We start from the raw sequence: 22151 nt of genomic DNA on the forward strand, positions 1-22151 counted from the left end.
ATCCCAGGTATAAATCCCACTTGGCCGTGGTGAATAATTATTTTAATGTATTGTTGGATCTGGTTGGCTAATATCTTGTTGAGGATTTTTGCATCCATGTTCATCAGGGAAATTGGTCTATAGTTCTCCTTTTTAGTGGGGTCTCTTTCTGGTTTTGGAATCAAGTTAATGCTGGCTGCATACAAAGAGTTTGGAAGTTTTCCTTCCATTTCTATTTTTTGGAACAGCTTCAAGAGAATAGGTGTTAACTCTTCCTTAAATGTTTAGTAGAATTCCCCTGGAAAGCCATCTGGCCCTGAACTCTTGTGTTCTGGGAGATTTTTGATTACTAATTTGATTTTTTACAGGTTATGGGTCTGTTCAAATTTTCTATTTCTTCCTGTTTCAGTTTTGGTAGTGTATATATTTCTAGGAATTTGTCCATTTCTTCCAGATTGCCTATTTTATGGCATATAATTGCTCATAATACTGTCTTATTTTTGTTTTTATTTCTTCTGTGTTGGTTGTGATCTCTCCTTTTTCATTCTTAATTTTACTTATTTAGGTCCTTCCTTTTTTCTTTTTGATCAATCTGACTAGTGGTTTAACAATTTTGTTAATTCTTTCAAAGAACCAGCTTCTGGTTTCATTGATATGTTCTACAGTTTTTTGTTTTGTTTTGTTTTTGTTTTTGTTTTTGTTTTGTTGTTGTTGTTTTTTGGTTTCTATAACATCGATTTCTTTTTTTTTAAATTTTTTTTTCAATGTTTATTTATTTTTGGGACAGAGAGAGACAGAGCATGAACGGGGGAGGGGCAGAGAGAGAGGGAGACACAGAATCGGAAACAGGCTCCAGGCTCTGAGCCATCAGCCCAGAGCCTGACGCGGGGCTCGAACTCCCAGACCGCGAGATCGTGACCTGGCTGAAGTCGGACGCTTAACCGACTGCGCCACCCAGGCGCCCCTCTATAACATCGATTTCTGTTCTAATCTTTATTATTTCCTGTCTTCTGCTGGTTTTGGGTTTTATTTGCTGTTCTTTTTCCAGCTCTTTAAGGCATAAGGTTAGGTTGTGTATCTGAGACATTTCTTCTTTAAGATGGCCTAGATTGCTATATACTTCCCTCTTGTGACTGCCTTTGCTGTGTCCCAATGGCTTTGGGCTGTGGTGTTATCATTTTCGATGGCTTCTATGTACTTTGTAATTTCCTATTTAACTTCTGGTTTAGCTCATTCATTCTTTTTTTTTTTTTTTTCAACGTTTATTTATTTTTGGGACAGAGAGAGACAGAGCATGAACGGGGGAGGGGCAGAGAGAGAGGGAGACACAGAATCGGAAACAGGCTCCAGGCTCCGAGCCATCAGCCCAGAGCCTGATGCGGGGCTCGAACTCCCGGACCGCGAGATCGTGACCTGGCTGAAGTCGGACGCTTAACCGACTGCGCCACCCAGGCGCCCCTAGCTCATTCATTCTTTAGTAGGATGTTCTTTAGCCTCAAAGTATTTGCTACCTTTCCAAATTTTTTCTTGTGGTTGATTTCGAGTTTCATACCTTGTGGTCTGAAAATATGCATGGTATGATTTCGATCTTTTTGTACTTTTTTAGGGCTGATTTGTTTCCCAGTATGTGATATATTCTGGAGAACATTTCATGTGCACTGGAGAAGAGTGTGTATTCCACTGCTTTAGAATGAAATGTTCTGAATATATGTTAAGTCTATCTCCCAGTGTGTCATTCAAAGCTATTGTTTCCTTGTTGGTTTTCTGTTTAGATGATCTGTCCATTGTTGTAAGTGGGGTATTGAAGTCCCCTGCTATTATGGTATTATTATCAATGAGTTTCTTTATGTTTTTGATTAATTTATTTATATATTTGGGTGCTCTCACATTTGGAGCATAAATGTTTACAATTGTTAGGTCTTCTTGGTAGATAGACCCCTAAACGTTAATTAAAAAAAAAAAAGAAATGCTTTTGATAAAGTTCAACCTTCACTTATAAGCATTAAGCAAAAGAAAACCTATTTGCAAACTAGGAATAGGAACAAACTTTCAAAACTAATAAACAGGTGTAAAAACCTGCAAAGGCCAAAACCTAAAACAAAACCCTAGAACAAAATAACTATGGTAAAACTATATGTAATGACAAATTATGTGTAATTATTCCTTTTAAGATAAGAAAAAAGTGTTCCAAATCCTGCCTATTTAATTACAGTTAATAGAATATATCCTACTAAAAGCAGTAAAGTAATAAGAAGTGAAAAGCCAAAGGATTAAAAGTAAAGAAAACTGCAGTTATTTAAACATGATTGATTATATAAAATAAAATAAAATAAAAGTATCTAAGACAAATCATTGGAATTAGTAAAATAGCGTACCAAGTTTGCTGAATACAAAATGAATATGTGCAAGTCAACTGTATCTCTATTCTCCAATGACAAGCAGTTTGAAATTTTAATTTTAAAATGTACCATTTTCAAGATCATCAAAGCAAGCATTATAAACCAGATACTATAATAAATCTATAGGAATTACAATGTTGTATTAACATAGGAATAACAAACTATTCAATAGAAGAGAATACCTTTCCTGCACAACTTTCATTAGATGCATCCCACATATATATTTCATAGGTAACTGATTCATGACAGAGAATACATTGCATATCATAGAGAAAGGATGGACTTTTCAATAAATTGTGCCAGGAAAATTATTCATATGTAAAAATTATGAAATTTGACCTCATAAAAACAAATTCTAAGTAGATTAAAAATATAAATGAGAATTGCAAAGTATACAACTTTTGAAGGCTCTATAGCAGAATAAATTTATGACTCGTGGGTAAAGAAGTGTTTCTTAAACATGACTACACTCTAGAGTAGTTCAAGATTGTGGCATAAGAAGATCCTGAACTTACCTCCTCCCATAAACACACTAAATCTACAGCCACACATAAATAAATTCTTTATGAAAAGACCTGAAAACTAGTTGAAAAACTCCACAACAGAGAATAAAAAGGCCACATTGATACAGGTAGGAGAGGAAGAGATGTATCTTACCCAAAACCCCACCCCAGCAATGCAACCCACAATAAGGTAGAATCTCACAGAGTTTCTCCCTGAAGAGTGAGAAATTATTATTCCATATCAGGCACCCCAACCTTTGGGTCCTACACTGGAGAAATGAGCTCTCTCCCCCCAAAAAAATTTCTGGCTCTGAAAACCAATGAGGTTTACTTTCTGGAGACCTAAAAGAATGTTGGTAATGGAAAGTCAGCTATGAAAGGCCCCACTACAGACTCACCCAAGGATTCAGCAACAAAAGCAATAGTTTGAAAAGCACCTAGACCATACACAAAGAAGATTCATTGGTTAGTCTTCAAGATTCTGGCAAAGATGCAAGAGTATAGTGCATCCTGGGAAGGATGCATTGGTGGATGCAATTTTTATTCTCCAATCTACCTTGGTTGGGGTCAACCAAGCCCCTGTGATCTCCCACAACCCCCATGAAGCCAGTAGACCTTATCCTACCCCCAGTGTCCTACCTCCAGGCACAGCTTTAGCCCTGCTGCCACTGGCATGCTCATTCTGGCTCAGGCTCTCCTGTGGACCTGCTGCAGCTGGTGGGCTTGCAACTGACCCAGGTTTCCCCAAATCGCTGTTGAAGCTGGTTGGGTTGGCCTGCCCCCACATACTCCCACAGCCTTGCTGCAGCCATCAGGACTCTCTTGCCCTCAGCTCCCCTGCAGTTCCACTGAAGTCAGGAGGCCTGCCTGGGCCCAGGCTCTCCCATGGCCCTGCTGAAGCTTGTAGACCTGCCCTGGACACAGGCTCCCTGGTGTCCCTGCTGAAGCTGGCAGGCCTGCTCCAGCCCTGGGCTCTGGACAGGCTGGTGAATTCCACAAAGGGGTCACCACTGAAACACCTTGCTCCAGTGGCCAGGGGCACTTAGCTTGCTGAGCCCCAGGGGAAACAATTGGTGAAGCAGTTCTTGGCAGGCTATCTACCAGGGCGCAACACAGCACATTGAAACACACCTCCAGTCTTCCTGTGAAAAAGGTCTATTTACTTGTCCTGGAGCTCAGCCCAAGAAACAGGTTTCAAGTTAACCGTGTCTAGATGCTACAGAGGAGCTTTTAGAGAATGTAGGCCAAGGGACACCTGTTTTGCACTCTCCCTAGGCCTTACTACAGTTTGCTGGTACCTTTCAGAAAAGAGTTTATACACTCATCTGGAGCCCCAGTTTCTGCAACTGTTGCCAAAGGGCCACCTTTAAATTATCTGGTCTGAAGATAACTTTAAAAGCTGCTGCTGGTGAGCCTGCTTCAAATCAGCCTGAAATTACGTGCTGTTATCCCTCCATTTGGAACACTGACTTGTTTGAGCACAACCTCAACAAGTGAAACCTATCAAGAATAAATCAAGCAACTGAGAAACATGAGGATATGAAAAATAGTGAGGAAAAGGAGTACTGAGGTGCCACACATAGGTGAAGAAGTCATCTTGGAAGGAGTCCTCCAGTCTCAGGTATCATAGCAGACATTGGGTAGATCAGAAATTACCCAACCCAAGTCCTTCCAAAATTCTGACCTAGAAAATCATGAAATATAATAAAAAATGGTTGTTTAAAGGGGCACCTGAGTGGCTCAGTCAGTTGAGAATCTGACTTCAACTCAGGTCATGATTTCACAGTTCATGAGTTCAAGCCTCACATCGGGCTTGTTGCTGTCAATGCAGAGCCCACTTGGGATCCTCTGTCTCACTCTCTCTGCCCCTCCCCTGCTTGCACTCTCTCTTACAAAAATAAATTTTAAAAAAGATTATTTAAAATCATTAAATTTTGGGGTGACTTAAGATACAATAATTGTCCACTTATTCCAACAATAATATTATTTATCCTTTAGTATGTCAAACTCACTTTATTTTTATTATTTTTTAATGTTATTTTTGAGAGAGAGAGACAGACAGACAGTCACACTGATAGACATAATCCGAAGCAGGATCCAGGCTCTGAGCTGTCAGCACAGAGCCAGATGCCGGGCTTGAATTCACAGACCACAAGATCATGGGAAAACAGTGGAGGACATCAGTGAGACCCTAAATTAAGAGATAGAAAATTTAAAAAAGAACCAATCAGAGATGAAGAACTCAATAACTGAAATTAAAATAGACTAGATGGAATAAATAGCAACCTAGAAGAAGCAGAAAAACAGATCAGCATCATGGAGAACAGACTCATGGAAAATAATGAAGCTTATAAGGAGAGAGAAAAAAAAGTGAAAATAGACTTAGGAAATTCAGTGTCACCATTGAGCATAACATTTGCACAATACTGTTCCCAAAAGAAGAAGACATAGGAAAGGGGGAAGAATATATAGTTGAAGAAGTAATAGCTGAAAACGACTAAAATCTAGGAAAGGAAACAGAAATCCAGATCCAAGAGACAAAGAGAATGTCCAACAAAATCAACCAAAGGGGGGGGCCCACACCAAAATACATAGTAATAAAAATGTGAAAAACGTGATAAAAAAGGAATTTTAAGAGCAACACGTGAAAAGAAAGAAAGAAAGCATTTACATACAAAAGAGCCCCGTAAGTATATAAGGTGACTTTTCAGGAGAAACTTTGCAGGCTAGAAAGTAGTGTCATGATATATTCAATGTACTAAAAGAGAAAAGAAAAAAAACCTGCAACCAGCTTACAAAGTCAACATACAGAAATATGTTTCATTTTATACACAAATAATGAAGCATCACAAAAAGAAGTCAAGGAATCGATTCCATTTATAAGTTGTACCAAAAACGATAAAATACCTAAGAATAAATGTAACAAAAGAAGCAAAAGATCTGTACGAAACAGCTTGGAAGTTTTTTTCCATCTCTTGTCCCTGATATACAGCCATATCAACACTAAACCATCTTTTACACCTAGAAAACTGATTTGAGGATTAACACAACAATCTGCACAACCTGAACCACAAAACTTGGCAGGTACATAGCGTGGAAAGGTGAACTAGGGGAGAGAGAAGCCACGGAGGGCAGGGAGTTGTTTTTGCTTGTGGAGAGAGGATAGAGACAGAGGGAGAGTATGGGAAAGGCACCCTCCCCCCCGTGAAAGCAGCTAGAGAGAAAAAGAAAGAATGGAAACAGCTGCAGGGACTGAACAAAAAAGGGAGAAAGGAGAAAGGAGAGAGTGTAAATTCCATTAAGATTCCTTAAACAGTGGGAGTGCAGAGTCCAAAATTCTGCAGCTTGATACCTTGCAGTGCTCTAGTGGGAAGGGCAAATCCTCAGGAGCAGAGAGCAAGATCCCAGGGGTCCTCGGGCCGCACAGGGAGAGACAGTTCCCCTAATGGGAGGACATTTGGTAGAGGTGGTGTGGCCTCCCCACAGGAAAAGGTCCAGCAGAACCTGGAAAACAGCCACATTACTGGTGTTGGAGAAAAGACTTTAGGGGTGAAGCCCAGATGTGTGTTGTGATTTGCCATAATACCTGGAACACTGCTGCTACCCGATTGAACGCACTTTTTCTAGGGCAGGCTAGCACCAAGCTGCAGTCTCTGGGCATAGGCAGTGGCATGGTCTTGCAAACTCTCCTGGGGATAAGTCGGCACCCTGCCATTGTTCAGCAAGAAACTCTCCCAGAGAGTCAGAATGGGATAAAGCCACAGTTCCTCAGAAATGAAGGGTTAGAAACACAGCCCCATCTGAGATAAAACCCAGGATGGAGGTGCCACTTGGCAGATTGATGGCTTGGTCACAGTGTAGAAGCAAAGAGTGGATGGAAGCTGGAGACAAGGAGGGCTGCTTGATTGCTGATTGGGGAGAGCAAAGAGTTCTGCTACTAGAGACTGGGTAACTGGGTGACACCGTTTTCACCCCTCCTATGCATTTGTGTACAAGCCTACAAATGCCACAACAATCCACCCCAGGAAGCTAAGCAGTGCCATCTAGTGGAGAATGGAGCCGTTACACTAAGCCTGGCCCAACTGGGCCACCAAACTCTTGAAGAGTACCACAAGTGTCTCTGCCTGCTTAGTTTACAGACTATAAAGGGCTTCATACTTTGACTTCTAGGGGAAACGATGTAATTTCAATCATATTTGTTTCTGTTCACTGGGGCATCTATTCAATTTTTTTCTTTTTCTTTTCTTTTCATATTCTTGAATACAGAAAGAGACAAACTATTTTTATTTTTCATTTTTATTAAAAATATTTTTCTTTAATCTTTCTACTTTTTTTTACTTTTTTGTAATTTTTTATATTCTATTTTACTGCTGTCATTTCATTTTATTCCATTGTACTCTTTTTTTTCAAACTTTCAAACGTTTTCCTCCCCCCCTTTTTTCCTTACCTTTCCCTTTTTGCTCTAATCTATCATGTTTCTTTCAACAACCAGACCAAAACATACCTAGGACCTAGCATCCTTTATTTGTTTTTTTGTGTGTTGTTTTTAATTGTTTCATTTTCATTTGTTTTAACTTTATTACCTCCTTTTCTACCTTCAAAATGATGAAATGAAGGAATTCACCTCAACAGAAAAACAGGAAGAAATGACAGCCAGGGACTTAATCCATACATACAAGCAAGATGTCTGAACCAGAATTTGGAATCATGATGATAAGAATACTAGCTGGGGTTGAAAATAAATTATAAACCCTTTCTGCAGAGATAAAAGAAATAAAACTGGTCAGTATGAAATTAAAAAAAATGCTATAACTGAGCTGCAATCTTGACTGGATGTCACGGTGGCACGGATGGAGGAAGCAGAGCAGCAAACCAGCAATATAGATGACAAACTTACGGAGAATAATGAAGCAGAAAAAAAAGAGGGAGACTAAAGGAAAGGAGCATGGTATAAGAATTAGAGGACTCAGTGACTCATTGAAAAGCAATAGTATCAGAAATCATAGAGGTCCCAGAAGATGAAGAGAGAGAAAAAGGGGTAGAAGGTTTATGTCTCCAAATCATAGTGGAAAACTTTCCTAACCTGAGGAAAGACACAGACATCAAAATCCAGGAAGCACAGAGAACTCTCATTAGATTTTTAAAAACTGACCATCAAGAAGGCATATAATAGTAAAATTCACAAAATACTCAGGCAAGGAAAGAATCATGAAAGAAGCAAGGGGAAAAAACGTCCTTAACCTACAGGGAAAGATATATCAGGTTTGCAGCAGACCTATCCACAGAAACTTGTCAGGCCAGAAAGTAGTGGCATTATATATTCAATGTGCTGAATAAGAAAAATATGCAGCCAAGAATTCTTTATCCAGCAAGGCTGTCACTCAAAATAGGAGAGATAAAAAGTTTCCCAAACAAAAATTAAAGGAGTCCATCACCACCAAACTAGCCCTGCAAGAAATTTTCAGGGGGACTCTATGAGGGGAGAAAGGACAGAAACAAAAAACAGAAAACAAACAAACAAAAAATACCAAAAGGAACAAAGACCAGAAATAACCAGAAAACACCACCAGAAATACCAACTCTACAGGCAACATAATGGCAATAAATTCATATCTTTCAGTACTCACGTACTCACTCTAAATATCAATGGAATAAGTGCTCAAATCAAAAATCATAGGATAAGGGAAGATAAGAAAACACGATCCATCTATATGCTGTTTAGAAGAGACCCATTTTATTTATTTTTTTCAATATATAAAATTTATTGTCAAATTGGTTTCCATACAACACCCAGTGCTCATCCCAAAAGGTGCCCTCCTCAATACCCATCACCCACCCACCCCCCATCAACCCTCAGTTTGTTCTCAGTTTTTAAGAGTCTTAGAAGAGACCCATTTTAGATCTAACAACACATTTAGATTGAAAATATGGAGATGGAGAATCATCCCATGTTAATGGTCGCCAAAAGAAAGTCGGAGTGTCCATACATATATCAGACAAATGATATTTTAAAATAAAGACCATAACAAGAAATAAAGAAGGGCATTATATCATAATTAAGGGATCTATCCACCAAGAAGACCTAACAATTGTAAATATGTATGCTACAAACATGGAAGCACCCAAATATATAACTCAATCACAAACATAAAGAAACTCATTGATAAAAATATCATAATGGTAAGGGACTTCAATACCTCACTTACAGCAATGGGTGGGTGGATCATCTAAACAGAAAATCAAAAAGAAAACAATGGCTTTGAATGACACACTGGACCAGATGGACTTAACAGATATATACAGAATATGTCATCCTAAAGCAGCAGAATAAACAATCTTCTCCAGTGCACAGGGAACATTCTCCAGAATAGATCAAATTCTGGGACACAAATCAGCCCTCAACAAGCATAAAAACATTGAAATCATACTGTGAATATTTTCAGACCACAATTCTATGAAACTTGAAATCAACCACAAGAAAAAAATTGGAAAGGAAACAAATACTTGGAGACTAAATAACACCCTACTAAAGAATGAATGCACTACCCAAGAGGGTAAAGAGGAAATTAAAAAGTACATGGAAGCCAATGAAAATAATAACACCACAGCCCCAAACCCCTGAGATGCAGCACAGGCAGCCATAAGAGGGAAATATATAGCAATCCAGGCCTTACTAAAGAATGAAGAAACGTCTCAGATACACAACTTAACCTTACACCGTAAAGAGCTGGAAAAAGAACAGCAAGTAAAACCTAAAACCAGCGGAAGGTAGCAAATAATAAAGATGAGAATGGAAATCAATGGTATGGAAACCAAAAAAAAAAAAAAAGGTAGAACAGATCAATGAAACCAGAAGATGGTTCCTTGAAAGAATCAACAAAATTGATAAACCCATAGCCAGTTAAATAAAAAAGAAAAAGGAAAGGACCCAAATAAATAAAATCAAGAATAAAAGAGGAGATAACACCACCAACACAACAGAAATAAAAACAAACAGAATATTATTAGCAATTATACTCCATTTAAATGGGCAATCTGGAAGAAATGGACAAATTCCTAGAAACATATCAACTACCAAAACTTAAACAGGAAGTAGAAAATTTGATCAGACACATAACCAGTAAAGAAATTGAATTAGTAACCAAAAGTCTAAAAAACAAGAGTCCAGGACTGGATCACTTTCAAGGGGAATTCTACCAAACATTTAAGAAGAGTTAACACCTATTCTTTCGAAGCTGTTCCAAAAAATAGAAATGGAAGGAAAACTTCCAAACTCATTCTATGAAGCCAACATTACCTTCATTCCAAAAACAGACAAGGACCCCACAAAAAAAGGAAAACTGCAGACCAATTTCCCTGATAAACACAGATGCATAAATCTTTAATAAGATAGTAGCCAACTGGATCTAACAATAAAATAAAGAATTATTCACCATGACCAAGTGGGATTTATACCTGGGATGCAGGGCTGTTAAGTAACTGCAAAACAATCAATGTGGTACATCACATCGATAAAAAAAGACAAGAACCACATGATCCCCTCAATAGATGCAGAGAAAGTATTTGACAAAATACAGCATCATTTCTTGCTAAAAATCCTTAAGAAAGCAGGGATACAAGGATCATACCTCAAGATCATAAGTCATATATGAAAGACCCAACGTTAATATCATCCTCAGTGGGGAAAAACTGAGAGCTTTCCACCTAAGGTCAGGAAGAAGACAAGGATGCCCACTCTTGCCACTGTTATTCAACATAGTATTGAAAGTCTCAGCCTCAGCAATTTGACAATACAAAGGAATAAAATCTATCCAGATCGGCCAGGAGGAAGTCAAACTTTCACTCTTCACAGATGACATGATACCCTATATGGAAAACTCAAAACATTTCACCAAAAAACTTCTAGAACTGACCATGAATTCAGCAAAGTCACAAGATATACAATAAATGCACAGAAATCAGTTGCATTCCTATACACCAACAATGAAGCAACATAAAGAGAAATCAAGGAATCAATCCCATTTACAATTGTACCAAAAACCATAAAATATCTAGGAATAAATCTAACCAAAGAGGTGGGAAATCTATACACTGAAAACTATAGAAAGCTTATGAAAGAAATTGAAAAAGACACAAAAAAATGGAAAAAGATTCCATGCTCCTGGATAGGAAGAACAAATATTGTTAAAATGTCAATACTACCCAAAGCAATCTATGTATTCAATGTAATCCCTATCAAAATAACACCAGCATTCTTCACAGAGCTAGAACAAACAATCCTAAAATTTTTATGGACCAGAAAAGACCCCAAATAGCCAAAGCAATCATGAAAAAGAAAACCAAAGCAGGAGACATCACAATCCTGGACTTCAGGATGTATTACAAGGCTGTGATCATCAAGACTGTATGGTTCTGGCACAAAAACAGACGCTCAGATCAATGGAACAAAATAGAGAACCAACAAATGGATCCACCAATATATGCCCAACCCATCTTTAACAAGCAGGAAAGAATATCCAATGGAATAAAGACAGTCTCTTCAGCAAATGGTGCTGGGAAAACTGGACAGTGACATGCAGAAAAAATGAACCTGGACCGCTTTCTTATACTACACACACATACAAAAAAAAAAAAAAAAAAAAAAAAAAAACAACTCAAAATGGATGAAGGACCTAAACATAGGACAGGAAGCCATCAAAATCCTAGAGGGGAATCAGGCAAAAATCTTTTTGACCTCCACCGCAGAAACTTCTTTCTTGACACGTCTCCAAAGGCAAGGGAAATAAAAGCCAAATGGACCTATTGGGACCTCATCAAGATAAAAATCTGCACAGTTAAAGAAACAATCAGTAAAACTGAAAGGCAACCAACAAAATGGTAAAAGATATTTGCAAATGACATATTAGTTAAAGGGTTAGTATACAAAATCTATAAATAATTTACCAAGCCCAACACCCAAAAAACTAATAACCGAGTGAAGAAATCGGCAAAAGACATGAATAAACACTTCTCCAAAGAAGACATCTATATGGCTAAAAGACACATGAAAAAAGCTCAATATCACTCATCATCAGAGAAATACAAATCAAAACCACAATGACATAACACCTTACACCTGTCAAAATGACTAACATAACAACGCAGGCAACAACAGATATTGGTGAGGGTGCAGAGAAATAGGATGTGCTTTGCCTTGCTTGTGGTAATGCAAACTGGTGCAGCCACTCTGGAAAACAGTACGGATTTCCGGAAAAAACTAAAAATAGAAGTACTCTACGACCCAGCAATTGCCCTACTAGGTATTTATTTCAAGGGATACAGGTGTGCTGTTTTGAAGGGGCACATACACCTCAATGTTTATAGTAGCGTTATCAATAATAGCCAAAATATGGAAAGAGCCCAAGTGTCCACTGATAAATGAATACATATATACAATGGAGTATTACTCGGCAATCAAAAAGAATGAAATCTTGCCATTTGCAACTACGTAGATGGAACTAGAGGGTATTATGTGAAGTGAAATTAGTCAGAGAAAGACAAATAGCATATGACTTCACTCAGTCAGAGAAAGACAAATAGCATATGACCTCACTCATATGAAGAATTTAAGATACAAAACAGATTAACATAAGAGAAAGGAAATAATAATAATATAAAAACAGGGAGGGGGACAAAACATAAAATACTCTTAAATATAGAGAACAAACAGAGGGTTGTTGGAGGGGTTGTGGTAAGTGGGATGGACTAAATGGGTAAGGGGCATTAAGGACTGTACTCCTGAAATCATTGTTGCACTATATGCAAACTAACTTGGATGTAAATTTAAAAATAATTAATTAATTAAAATAAATAAATAAAGTATATGAACAATATGGTCCTTTCAATACATGCAGAAAAAGCAATTGAAGTACAACATCATTAATGATAAAAACCTTCAATAAATATGGATAGAGGGAACATATTTCAACATAATAAAGATAATATATAAACAATCCACAGCTAATATCACCCTCAGTGGGGAAAATCTAACAGCTTTCCCTCTACGTTCAGGAACAAGACAGTGAAGTCCACTCTAACCAAAGTTATTTAAAATAGTACTTAGAGTCCTAGTCTCAGCAATCACAAACATGAAGAAATAAAAGGTATCCAAATAAACAAGAAAGAAGTCAAACTTTCACTATTTTCAGATGACATGATACTCTATATAGAATATCTTAGGGACTCAACCAAAAATTTCTAGCATAATAAATAAATTTATATGCTCTTAGAATATAAAAACAATATACAGAAATCTGTTGCATTTTTTAAAAGTTTTTATTTAAATTTCAATTAGCATACAGTGTTGTATTAGTTTCAGGTATATAAATAGTGAATCAAAACTTCCATACAACATGCAGTGTTCATTACAATAAATGCATTATTTAATCACCTCATCTACTTTTTTATTTTTATTTTTTAATATAAATTATTGTCAAGTTAGCTAACATACAGTGTATACAGTGTGCTCTTGGATTCAGGAGTAGATTCCCATGATTCATCACTTACATACAATACCCAGTGCTCATCCCAGCAAGTGCCCTCCTCAATACCCATCTCCCATTTTCCCACCCCCTATCAACCCTCAGTTTGTTCTCTATTTAAGAGCCTTTTATGGTTTGCCTCCCACTATGTTTGAAACTATTTTTCCCCTTCCCCTTCTCATGGTCTTCTGTTAAGTTTCTCAAGATCCACATATGAGTGAAAACATATGGTATCTATCTTTCTCTGACTGACTTATTTCACTTAGCATAATATCCTCCAATTCCATCCATGTTGTTGCAAATGGCAAGATTTCATTCTTTCTTATTGCTGAGTTGTATTCCATTTTATATCTTCTTTATCCATTCATCAGTTGTTGGACATTTGGGCTCTTTCCATAATTTGGCTATTATTGATATAGCTGCTATAAACATTGGGGTACGCGTGTCCCTATGAGTCAGCACTGCTGTATCCTTTGGATAAATTCCTAGTAGTGCTATTGCTCGGTTGTAGGGTAATTCTATTTTTAATTTTTTGAGGAACTTCTACACTGTTTTCCAGAATGGCTGAACCAGTCTGCATTCCCACCAGCAGTGCAAGAGGGTTCTTGTTTATCCACATCCTCGCCAACACTGGTTGTTTCCTGAGTTTTTCATTTTAGCCACTCTGACCAGTGTGAGGTGGTATCTTAAGGTGGTTTGGAAATGTATTTCCCTGATGATGAGTGATGTTGAGCATCTTTTCATGTGTCTCTTGGCCATATGGATGTCTTCTTTGGAAAAGTGTCTATTCATGTCTTCTGCCCATTTCTTCACTGGATTATTTGTTTTCGGGTGTTGGTTTTGGTAAGTTCTTTATAGATTTTAGATATTAATCCTTTCTCCGATGTGTCATTAGCAAATATCTTCTATTCCATCAGTTGCCTTTCAGCTTTGTTGATTGTTTCCTTTGCTGTGCAGAAGGTTTTTATCTTCATGTGGTCCCAATTGTTCATTTTTGGTTTTATTTCCCTTGCTTTGAGAGACGTGTTGAGTAAGAATTTTCTACAGCTGAGGTCAAAGAGGTTGTTGCCTGTTTTCTCCTCTAGGGTTTTGATGGTTTCCTGTCTCACATTTAGGTCTTTCACCCATTTTGAGTTTTTTTTTGTGTGTGTGTATATAGTGTAAGAAAGTGGTCCAGTTTCATTCGAATGCATGTTGTTACATTGAATACTCTTTCCTGCTTTGTCGAACATTTGTGGGTCCAATTCTGGGTTCTCAACTCTCTTCCATTGTTCTATGTGTCTGTTTCCGCACCAATACCATACTCTCTTGATTAATACAGCTTTGTAGTACAGGCTAAAGTCCTGGATTGTGATGCCTCCAGCTTTGGTTTTCTTTTTCAACATTACTCTAGCTATTCGGGGTCTTTTCTTGTTTCATACAAATTTTAGGATTATTTTTTCTAGCTCTGAGAAGAATGCCAGTGCAATTTTGACCAGGATTGCATTGAATGTGTAAATTACTTTGGGTAATATCAACAATTTAACAATATTTGTTCATCCAATCCATGGGCATGGAATATTTTTCTATTTATTTGTGTCTTCTTCAATTTCTTTCATAAGTTTTCTATAGTTTTCAGCATATAGATGTTTTACATCTTTGGATAGGTTTATTCCTAGGTAACTTATGGTTCTTGGTGAACTTACAAATGGGATTGATTCCTTGATATCTCTTACTGTTGCTTCATAATTGGTGTATATAAATGCAACCGATTTCTGTACATTGACTTTATATCCTACAACTTTGCTGAATTCATGTATCAGTTCTAGCAGTTTTTTGGTGGAGTCTTTCAGGTTTTCCATGTATTATGTCATCTGTGAAAAGTGAAAGTTTGGCTTTTTCTTTGCCAATTTGGATGCCTTTCATTTCATTTTGTTGTCTGATTGCTGAGGCTAGGACTTCCAACACTATGTTAAACAACAGTGGTGAGCAGAACGGAGTCTCCGGAGCCAAGCGCAGACGAGAGGCCCATGGAAGAGGGTAGGAAGGGCGGCAAGGCGGTGCGCGCTCCACGGACTGGCGGGAGGGAGCCGGGGCGGAGGGGCAGCTCGCCGGCCAAGCACAGCCCCTGAGTCTGGCTGGCAAAAGCGGAGGGGCCTGAGGGACTGTGTTCTGACAGCAAGCGCGACTTAGCGTCTGGGAGGTCATAAGTTAACAGCTCTGCTCGGAAAGCGGGAAGGTTGGAGGACAAAGGGAGGGAGAGCTGCTGAGCCCCCGGACGACAGAGCTCAGTTTGGTGGGGAACAAAGGCGCTCGCCAGTGCCATCTCCCCCGCCCATCCCCCAGCCAAAATCCCAAAGAGAACCAGTTCCTGCCAGGGAACTTCCTCGCTCCATGCAAACACCCAACTCTGTGCTTCTGCAGAGGAGCCAAACCTCCGGCAGGGGATCTGACTCCCTCCTGCTGCAACAGGGCCCCTCCTGAAGAGGATCACCTAAAGAGAAGCGAGCTAAGCCTGCCCCTCCTGCCCCTGTGCACCTTGCCTACCCACCCCAGCTAATACGCCAGATCCCCAGCATCACAAGCCTGGCAGTGTGCAAGTAGCCCAGACGGACCACGCCACCCCACAGTGAATCCCGCCCCTAGGAGAGGGGAAGAGAAGGCACACACCAGTCTGACTGTGCCCCAGCAGTGGAACGGGGCAGACATCAGGTCTGACTGCGACTCCGCCCACCAACTCCAGTTATACACCACAGCACAGGGGAAGTGCCCTGCAGGTCCTCACCACTCCAGGGACTATCCAAAATGACCAAGCGGAAGAATTCCCCTCAGAAGAATCTCCAGGAAATAACAACAGCTAATGAGCTGATCAAAAAGGATTTAAATAATATAACAGAAAGTGAATTTAGAATAATAGTCATAAAATTAATCGCTGGGCTTGAAAACAGTATAGAGGACAGCAGAGAATCTCTTGCTACAGAGATCAAGGGACTAAGGAGCAGTCACGAGGAGCTGAAAAACACTTTAAATGAAATGCAAAACAAAATGGAAACCACCACGCCTCGGATTGAAGAGGCAGAGGAGAGAATAGGTGAACTAGAAGATAAAGTTATGGAAAAAGAGGAAGCTGAGAAAAAGAGAGATAAAAAAATCCAGGAGTATGAGGGGAAAATTAGAGAACTAAGTGATACACTAAAAAGAAATAATATACGCATAATTGGTATCCCAGAGGAGGAAGAGAGAGGGAAAGGTGCTGAAGGGGTACTTGAAGAAATAATAGCTGAGAACTTCCCAGGACTGGGGAAGGAAAAAGGCATTGAAATCCAAGAGGCACAGAGAACTCCCTTCAGACGTAACTTGAATCGATCTTCTGCACGACATATCATAGTGAAACTGGCAAAATACAAGGATAAAGAGAAAATTCTGAAAGCAGCAAGGGGTAAACGTGCCCTCACATATAAAGGGAGACCTATAAGACTCGTGACTGATCTCTCTTTTGAAACTTGGCAGGCCAGAAAGAATTGGCACGAGATTTTCAGTGTGCTAGACAGAAAAAATATGCAGCCGAGAATCCTTTATCCAGCAAGTCTGTCATTTAGAATAGAAGGAGAGATAAAGGTCTTCCCAAACAAACAAAAACTGAAGGAATTCATCACCACGAAACCAGCCCTACAAGAGATCCTAAGGGGGATCCTGTGAGACAAAGTACCAGAGACAACACTACAAGCATAAAACATACAGACATCACAATGACTCTAAACCCGTATCTTTCTATAATAACACTGAATGTAAATGGATTAAATGTGCCAACCAAAAGACATAGGGTATCAGAATGGATAAAAAAACAAGACCCATCTATTTGCTGTCTACAAGAGACTCATTTTAGACCTGAGGACACCTTTAGATTGAGAGTGAGGGGATGAAGAACTATTTATCATGCTACTGGAAGCCAAAAGAAAGCTGGAGTAGCCATACTTATATCAGACAAACTAGACATTAAATTAAAGGCTGTAACAAGAGATGAAGAAGGACATTATATAATAGTTACAGGGTCTATTCATCAGGAAGAGCTAACAATTATAAATGTCTATGCGCCGAATACCGGAGCCCCCAAATATATAAAAAAACTACTCATAAACATAAGCAACCTTATTGATAAGAATGTGGTAATTGCAGGGGAATTTAACACCCCACTTACAGAAATGGATAGATCATCTAGACACACGGTCAATAAAGAAACAAGGGCCCTGAATGAGACACTGGATCTAATGGACTTGACAGATCCATTTAGAACTCTGCATCCCAAAGCAACAGAATATACTTTCTTCTCGAGTGCACATGGAACATTCTCCAAGATAGATCATGACCTGGGTCACAAAACAGCCCTTCATAAGTTTACCAGAATTGAAATTATACCATGCATACTTTCAGACCACAATGCTATGAAGCTTGAAATCAACCACAGAAAAAAGTCTGGAAAACCTCCAAAAGCATGGAGGTTAAAGAACACCCTACTAAAGAATGAGTGGGTCAACCAGGCAATTAGAGAAGAAATCAAAAAATATATGGAAACAAACGAAAATGGAAATACAACAATCCAAACGCTTTGGGATGCAGTGAAGGCAGTCCTGAGAGGAAAATACATTGCAATCCAGGCCTATCTCAAGAAACAAGAAAAATCCCAAATACAAAATCTAACAGCACACCTAAAGGAAATAGAAGCAGAACAGCAAAGACACCCCAAACTGAGCAGAAGAAGAGAAACAATAAAGATCAGAGCAGAAATAAACAATATAGAGTCTAAAAAACTGTAGAGCAGATCAACGAAACCAAGAGTTGGTTTTTTGAAAAAATTAACAAAATTGACAAACCTCTAGCCAGGCTTCTCAAAAAGAAAAGGGAGATGACCCAAATAAGCAAAATCATGAATGAAAATGGAATTATTACAACCAATCCCTCAGAGATACAAACAATTATCAGGGAATACTATGAAAAATTATATGCCAACAAATTGGACAACCTGGAAGAAATGGACAAATTCCTGAACACCCACACTCTTCCAAAACTCAATCAGGAGGAAATAGAAAGCTTGAACACACCCATAACCAGAGAAGAAATTGAATCGGTTATCAAAAATCTCCCAACAAATAAGAGTCCAGGACCAGATGGCTTCCCAGGGGAGTTCTACCAGACGTTTAAAGCAGAGATAATACCTATCCTTCTCAAGCTATTCCAAGAAATAGAAAGGGAAGGAAAACTTCCAGACTCATTCTATGAAGCCAGTATTACTTTGATTCCTAAACCAGACAGAGACCCAGTAAAAAAAGAGAACTACCGGCCAATATCCCTGATGAATATGGATGCAAAAATTCTCAATAAGATACTAGCAAATTGAATTCAACGGCATATAAAAAGAATTATCCACCATGATCAAGTGGGAATCATTCCTAGGATGCAGGGCTGGTTCAACATTCGCAAATCAATCAACGTGATACATCACATTAACAAAAAAAAAGAAGAAGAACCATATGATCCTGTCAATCGATGCAGAAAAGGCCTTTGACAAAATCCAGCACCCTTTCTTAATAAAAACCCTTGAGAAAGTCGGGATAGAAGGAACATACTTAAAGATCATAAAAGCCATTTATGAAAAGCCCACAGCTAACATCATCCTCAACGGGGAAAAACTGAGAGCTTTTTCCCTGAGATCAGGAACACGACAGGGATGCCCACTCTCACCGCTGGTGTTTAACATAGTGTTGGAAGTTCTAGCATCAGCAAGCAGACAACAAAAGGAAATCAAAGGCATCAAAATTGGCAAAGATGAGGTCAAGCTTTCGCTTTTTGCAGATGACATGATATTATACATGGAAAATCCAATAGACTCCACCAAAAGTCTGCTAGAATTGATACATGAAATCAGCAAAGTTGCAGGATACAAAATCAATGTACAGAAATCAGTTGCATTCTTATACACTAACAATGAAGCAACAAAGACAAATAAAGAAACTGATCCCATTCACAATTGCACCAAGAAGCATAAAATACCTAGGAATAAATCTAACCAAAGATGTAAAGGATCTGTATGCTGAAAACTATAGAAAGCTTATGAAGGTAATTGAAGAAGATTTAAAGAAATGGGAAGACATTCCCTGCTCATGGATTGGAAAAATAAATATTGTCAAAATGTCAATACTACCCAAAGCTATCTACACATTCAATGCAATCCCAATCAAAATTGCACCAGCATTCTTCTCGAAACTAGAACAAGCAATCCTAAAATTCATATGGAACCACAAAAGGCCCCGAATAGCCAAAGGAGTTTTGAAGAAGAAGACCAAAGCAGGAGGCATCACAATCCCAGACTTTAGCCTCTACTACAAAGCTGTCATCATCAAGACAGCATGGTATTGGCACAAAAACAGACACATAGTCCAATGGAATAGAATCGAAACCCCAGAACTAGACCCACAAACGTATGGCCAACTCATCTTTGACAAAGCAGGAAAGAACATCCAATGGAAAAAAGACAGCCTCTTTAACAAATGGTGCTGGGAGAACTGGACAACAACATGCAGAAGGTTGAAACTAGACCACTTTCTCACACCATTCACAAAAATAAACTCAAAATGGATAAAGGACCTGAATGTGAGACAGGAAACCATCCAAACCCTGGAGGAGAAAGGAGGAAAAGACCTCTCTGACCTCAGCCGCAGCAATCTCTTACTCGACACATCCCCAAAGGCAAGGGAATTAAAAGCAAAAGTGAATTACTGGGACCTTATGAAGATCAAAAGCTTCTGCACAGCAAAGGAAACAACCAACAAAACTAAAAGGCAACCAACGGAATGGGAAAAGATATTTGCAAATGACCTATCGGACAAAGGGCTAGTATCCAAAATCTATAAAGAGCTCACCAAACTCCACACCCGAAAAACAAATAACCCAGTGAAGAAATGGGCAGAAAACATGAATAGACACTTCTCTAAAGAAGACATCTGGATGGCCAACAGGCACATGAAAAGATGTTCAGCGTCGCTCCTTATCAGGGAAATACAAATGAAAACCACACTCAGGTATCACCTCACGCCAGTCCGAGTGGCCAAAATGAACAAATCAGGAGACTATAGATGCTGGCGAGGATGTGGAGAAACGGGAACCCTCTTGCACTGTTGTTGGGAATGCAAATTGGTGCAGCCGCTCTGGAAAGCAGTGTGGAGGTTCCTCAGAAAATTAAAAATAGACCTACCCTATGACCCAGCAATAGCACTGCTAGGAATTTATCCAAGGGATACAGGAGTACTGATGTATGGGGCACTTGTACTCCAATGTTCATAGCAGCACTCTCAACAATAGCGAAATTATGGAAAGAGCCTAAATGTCCATCAACTGATGAATGGATAAAGAAATTGTGGTTTATATACACAATGGAATACTACGTGGCAATGAGAAAAAATGAAATATGGCCTTTTGTAGCAACGTGGATGGAACTGGAGAGTGTGATGCTAAGTGAAATAAGCCATACAGAGAAAGACAGATACCATATGGTTTCACTCTTATGTGGATCCTGAGAAACGTAACAGGAACCCATGGGGGAGGGGGAGGAAAAAAGAAAAAAAAAAAAAAAAAAGAGGTTAGAGTGGGAGAGAGCCAAAGCATAAGAGACTGTTAAAAACTGAGAACAGGGGCGCCTGGGTGGCGCAGTCGGTTAAGCGTCCGACTTCAGCCAGGTCACGATCTCGCGGTCCGTGAGTTCGAGCCCCGCGTCAGGCTCTGGGCTGATGGCTCAGAGTCTGGAGCCTGTTTCCGATTCTGTGTCTCCCTCTCTCTCTGCCCCTCCCCCGTTCATGCTCTGTCTCTCTCTGTCCCAAAAATAAATAAACGTTGAAAAAAAAAATTTAAAAAAAAAAAAAAAAACTGAGAACAAACTGAGGGTTGATGGGGGGTGGGAGGGAGGGTAGGGTGGGGAATGGGTATTGAGGAGGGCACCTTTTGGGATGAGCACTGGGTGTTGTATGGAAACCAATTTGACAATACATTTCATATAATAAAAAAAATAATTTTTATGTTAATGTTGAAATGGTAGTAAATATGGATACACTCAGTTATACAAAATACATTATAAAATTAATCTCACCTTTTTAAAAACTTCTTAAATGTGATTACTAAAACATTAAAAATCCTAAAAAAAAAAAAAAAAAAAAAAACAACAGTGGTGAGAGTGGACATCCCTGTTGTGTTCCTTATCTCAGGGGAAAGCTCCCAAGTTTTCCCCATTGATGGTGATACTAGCTGTGGGCCTGTCACATATGGCTTTTATGATGTTAAGGTATGTTCCTTCTCTCCTGACTACTTGAGGGTTATCAAGAAAGTGTCCTGTAATTTGTCAAATGCTTTTTCTGAATCTATTGACAGGGTCATATATATCTTATTCTTTCTTCTATCAATGTGACATATCACATTGATTTATTTGTGAATATTGAACCAGCCCAGGAATGAATCCCACTTGATCATGGTGAATAATTCTTTTTCATTTTTTTAATGTTTTTTTTTATTTTTGTGAGAGAGACAGAGCATGAGAAGGGGAGGGGAAGATAGAGAGGGAAACACAGGATCCGAAGCAGGCTCCAGGCTCTGAGCTGTCAACACAGAGCCTGATGCGAGGCTTGAGCTCACCAACTGTGATATCATGACCTGAGCCGAAGTCATACACTTAACCGACTGAGCCACCCAGGAGCCCCGGTGAATAATTCTTTTAATATTGTTTTGAT

The sequence above is a fragment of the Leopardus geoffroyi genome, chromosome X (assembly GCF_018350155.1).
Source record: "Leopardus geoffroyi isolate Oge1 chromosome X, O.geoffroyi_Oge1_pat1.0, whole genome shotgun sequence".
NCBI classification, from domain to species: domain Eukaryota; kingdom Metazoa; phylum Chordata; class Mammalia; order Carnivora; family Felidae; genus Leopardus; species Leopardus geoffroyi.